Source organism: Salvelinus sp. IW2-2015, linkage group LG31 (assembly GCF_002910315.2).
Source record: "Salvelinus sp. IW2-2015 linkage group LG31, ASM291031v2, whole genome shotgun sequence".
NCBI lineage: Eukaryota > Metazoa > Chordata > Actinopteri > Salmoniformes > Salmonidae > Salvelinus > Salvelinus sp. IW2-2015.
In genome coordinates this window covers 3,717,319-3,722,628 of record NC_036870.1, presented here as the reverse complement: position 1 = coordinate 3,722,628, position 5,310 = coordinate 3,717,319, and positions in this window count along the sequence as shown.

Genomic DNA, 5,310 nt, shown 5'->3' with positions numbered 1-5,310 from the left:
ACAGGATTTTTGTGCTGGTCAGGCATAACAAGGTCTGAGTGAACAAAGGCTATTATCTTTTCTGGTTAAGAAAAGAAATTGAATGGGGCATCTGCTTATTTAAAGATGGAGAGGAAGGCACTTTTAAAGGAATAGACCAGGCATTGCCTCTACTGACGGAAAGTGAGGTCCAATATCCTTCAGGATACCCGGGCCCGGTGCGAGTAGAAAGGTCTGCTCGCTGCAGTGTTTAGGAGCCGTTTGACAGTGATTGAGGGGGTGGTTGTTTGAACGCAGATCCATTAAGGATGGCAAGCAATGAGGCAGTGAGTGCTGAGACTCTTGTTGAAGACAGCAGAAGGTGTAATTTGAAGGGCAAGTTGGTTAGGATGATATCTATGAGTACCCGTGTTTACGCTCTTTGGGTTTGTAACCTGTAGGTTCATGTAGTCCAATTTGTGTGAAGATTGAGGGGCAATCCTCTTTAGATTGTAGATGGCCGGTGTAAGCAGTCCCAGTTTAGGTCACCTACAGCACGACCTCTGAAGAAGATGGGGGGGCAATCAATTCAGCATATGGTGTCCAGGGCCAGCTGGGGCAGAGGGTGGTCCTAAGCAGAGCGGCAACGGTGAATGAGACTTGTTCTGGAAAGGGTGGAGTTTTTAACGAAAGTAAGAAGCTCGATTGTTTGGGTACAGACCTGGATAGTAAGAACAGAACTTCGCAGGCTCATCTCTGCCAGTAATTGCAACAGTAGATTAGCAGTTCTATCTGGGTGGTAAATGTTATAGTTAGGGAAAGGAAAGTTTCAGGGGCTTTTTTGGTGGGTCTTCTAAGCCAGGGATTCAGACATGGCTAGGACATCGGGTTGGCAGAGTGTGCTAAAGCATGAGTAAAGAACAGAACTTAGGGAGGATGGTTTCTAATGTTGACAATGCAAGACCAAGGCTTGTATGGTTACAGAAGTCAGCAAATGAGAGCACTCTAGGGGAATAGGAATTGGGAAGCTAGCCACTGCAGGGGGCTGGATTAACCTCTGAACATGCACCAGAGGAACAAGGAGGAGTAGGAAATGGGTACGGCTAAAGGTTTTAAAGAACCTTGGTCGCGTCTAGTACATTGGCAACAGAGATTAAATTAGTGAGCAGGTTTCTGTGCGCAATAGAATAGAAGTTCAAGGCATAAATGTAGCCAGCAAAGGTTTGGTAAGGATTGAATACATGGTGGAGGTAAACCTAGGCATTGAGTGGAATTGATGAGAGATATTGGTCTCTAGAAGACATGCATTTAAACCAGGTGGTGTCATTGCCATGGGTTGGGTAAGGTGGAATAAAGGTGTTAGCTAAGGCATATGAGCAGAGCTAGAGGCTCTACTAGTGAAATATAGCATATATCACTAACCAGGGGGTCCAGTGAACTCAGTTAGGCTGGCTGGAAGAGCACGGGCGATTCGACAGGCTAGCGGGCCGGGGCTAGCAACGCTATCAGAAGGGGCCTTAGAGGGACGTCCGCGAACGGATAGAAGTCTGTTTTTTAGCCTCCTCGTGCGGTTACGTCGGCAAACATCGTGATGGGATTAAGTAGGGTTCCCCGTGTAGTAAGAGGGGTCAGTCCGAAATTGGAAAATACGGTATAGTGGCCCAAGAAAGGTTGGCCGATGGATCTCTTCAGCTTCACAGTCAATATGCTCTAACAGCTGCGGGCCGCGGCTAGCAGGCTAAAGAGGGCATTCAGGGGACTATTGCAACGTTGTAGCGTTGAAGAACCCCTTCGGCAGAATACGTCGGGTAGTTCCAGGTTCTGAAGGATCGCGGCGGGGCTCGAACGACATAAGGGGTCTCAGGCAAATTGGCCAAAATAGGATTATTCGTAGCCCCAGGAGTGGTTAATGAACCTCTTCAGCCTAGCTGAGATGGGCCTAGCACTGGGCTAGCTCCAGACAATTGGGTTGTGTGCCATCTCAGCCCAGGGCAAGACGCCGCCCACTCCCGGCCCGTCCCTGGCAACAGGACCGCCAGAAACCTGCCACATCGCATGGTTTCCTCTCTCCCCTGCCAATTACTGCTCGGGGTGAACCCTGAAGTAAGGCAGACGTTCCATGAATGCCTTCCAGACCCTGATCGTGAAACTGGGGACCTCACGTCAGACACTATATCCGGCACCCGTAGTGCTGGAAGACGTGCGTAAACAAGGCCCTCCGCAATTGTAGGGCGTAGGGAGACCGGGCAGAGGAGGAGAGACAGCGACTTAGAGAAACGTCCACAACAACCAGGATCGCGGTGGTACCCCTGTAGAAGTGGAGATCGGTCAGAAATACACCGACAGGTCAACCAAAGGCCGTTCTGTGGAAGCGGGTAGAGGGGTGTAGCTTTAGTCTGTGCAGTGCCTAGGAGCCTTACCCGCAACACCGATCAGGTAGGTCACAGTACCTCCCGTTCAAACAGCGCACTGTCCGACCGATCAGGATGACCCAGAGGAGGGTGACTGGTGGTGATCCAACAGAATTCATCGATCACGAACAGCAACGTTAGACGTACAGCCAGCCCATGTGGGACAAACTCAGATTTTCCCACTTCCTGGTTTGGATTTTTCTCAAGGATTTCGCCTGCCATATGAGTTCCTGTTATACTCACAGACATATTTCACAGTTTTAGAACTTCAGAGTGTTTTTTATCAATACCTACTAATACTATGCATATATTAGATCTTGGACGAGTAGCAGGCCCGGTTTACTCTGGAACGCACTTTCAGTGGCAAAGAGTGAAAACTGCTGCCCTCCTATCATGACAGGTTAACGGGATCATCAGCCGGTAAGAAAGTTATTACGAAACAACACCGGAAATCAGAGAAATCAATGAATGGGGTAACAGTAACCGACTAACACAGACAATACGTCCACACGGCACTCTACAATAAGCACATTCGGAGACTACCGACCATGGGGGTAACAGAGGGTAAATCAGAAACATCTAATTGACGGAATTGCAACCCCAGGTGTGAGGGAAGAACAGTGCCTGCGGGCAGGTTTATACGAGTTGGTGCCCTGGATGCGCTCCCTGTCGAGGTTGCCGCCGTCCCATGAGATAAAACCAAATGGGAAAATGAAAGGGTTGGATAGGCGATGGCTAGAAGGCCGGTGACGTCGACCCAGCCGAACGCCGCCCGACTAGGAGAGGGTGCCGACTCGGGGAAGTCATGAACAGGGATGAGTCGGACTGCAGACGTGAAGGAAACAAGCAGCAACAAGGTGCTCAGAATAATGTGTGAACGTCCATGAAGACTGTGTGGAAAAGCATTCCAGTGACTGCTGGTTGAGAAGATGCCAAGACTGTGCTGTCATCTGAAAGTCAAAGGAGTGGCTTACATGTGGAAGAAATCCTCAAATTTAAAATATATTTTGATTTGTTTAACACTTTTATGGTTACCACATGATTCTATAAGTGTTATTTCATAGTTTTGATGACTTCACTATTATTCAACAATGTAGAAAATATAAAAAATTAAGAAAAACCCTTGAATGAGTAGGTGTTCTTAAACTTTCGACCGGTAGTGTAGATAAGATCCCACAGTTGGCAGTGCATGTCAGAGCAAAAACCGAGCCATGAGGTTGAAATAATTTTCTGTAGAGCTCAGAGTCAGGATTGTGTTGAAGCACAGATTTGGGGAAGGGTACCAAAACATTTCTGCAGCATTGTATTTCCCCAAGAACACAGTGGCCTCCATCATTTTTAAATGGAAGAAGTTTGGAACCACGAAGACTCTTCCTAGAGCTGGCCGCCCAGCCAAACTGATCAATCGGTGAAGGGCCTTGCTAGGGGAGGTGACTAAGAACACGATGGTCACTCTGACAGAGCTCAGGAGTTCCTCTGTGGAGATGGGAGAACCTTCCAGAAGGACAACCATCTCTGCAGCACTCCACAAATCAGGCTTTTATGGTAGAGTGGCCAGACGGAAGCGCATGACAACGTGCTTGGAGTTTGCCAAAAGGTACCTAAAGACTCTCAGACCATGAGAAACAAGATTCTCTGTTCTGGTGAAACCAAGATTGAACTCTTTGGCCTGAATGCCAAGCATCACATCTGGAGGAAACCTGGCACCATCCTTACGGGGAAGCATGGTGGTGGCAGCATCATGCTGTGGGGATGTTTTTCAGCGGCAGGGACTGGGGGACTAGTCAGGATCAAGGGAAAGATGAACAGAGCAAAGTACAGAGAGTACAGAGAGATCCTTAATGAAAACCTGCTCCAGAATGCTCAGAACCTCCGACTGGTTGTGGTGCCAGGCTCACTGATTTGTGTCAAGAACTGCAACGCTGCTGGGTTTTTCATGCACAACAGTTTCCCGTGTGTATCAAGAATGGTCCATCACCCAAAGGATATCCAGTCAACTTGACACAACTGTGGGAAACATTGGTGTCAACATGGACCATCATTGCTGTGGAACGCTTGTGACACCTTGTAGAGTCCATACCCCGATAAATTGAGGCTGTTCTGTGGACACTATTTGAGGTGCAACTCAATATTGGAAGATGTTCCTAATGTTTGGTATACTCAGTGTATAGTCCTATTGAAATTGAAACAATTTCTGCTGAGACTTAGGCTGTCCTAATATGGACACCAWACATTAGGAATCGTTGTTCTGTGCTTTAACTTAGCGGTGTTAGAATTACACAGTGTGTATCATCTAAAGGTACAGCAAAGAAAAAAGTCCCCTTGTTATCCCATAAACCGTGCATTATCACATAAAGGAAATGTCTTTCATGAGTCATGGCTAGACAAAGCCTGCTATAGTGGTTGTGGCTATAGGCCAAATCAGGACAAAGAACAGTAGTCTATATCACAGAAAACTGCCTGTCTGTCACAAAGCACACACAACACACACACACACACACACACACACACAAATAGGTTCACGCACACACACACACACACACACACACACACACACAGCAGTCAGACTGTATCAAAGGTGACACTGAGCGAAGCTGAAAGTCATAATAAGTGGCACCAGAAATTCAATAAACTGATCCCATCTATGACAGGAAGCTGTTTGCATGCCCTGGTGTAGTCAAAGATATAGATCTAACTAGAACAGATATTTATATTTCAATCACTGTACTCTGGTTTGTTGTATTTGTTGATGTTTTATATCCATGTTTGGACTTTACATCTATACATACAAATGGCAGTTTGTTGTCGCACCAATTGAATGACTATCTAAAAATACAGGGATTTAGGAAGTCCATTCCATTGATGTATGTCTACAATATGTGTGCAACCAAGCCAGAGCCTTTGGAGAGCTGTGACCCAGTTCTTGCCCTGTCCTCTCCCA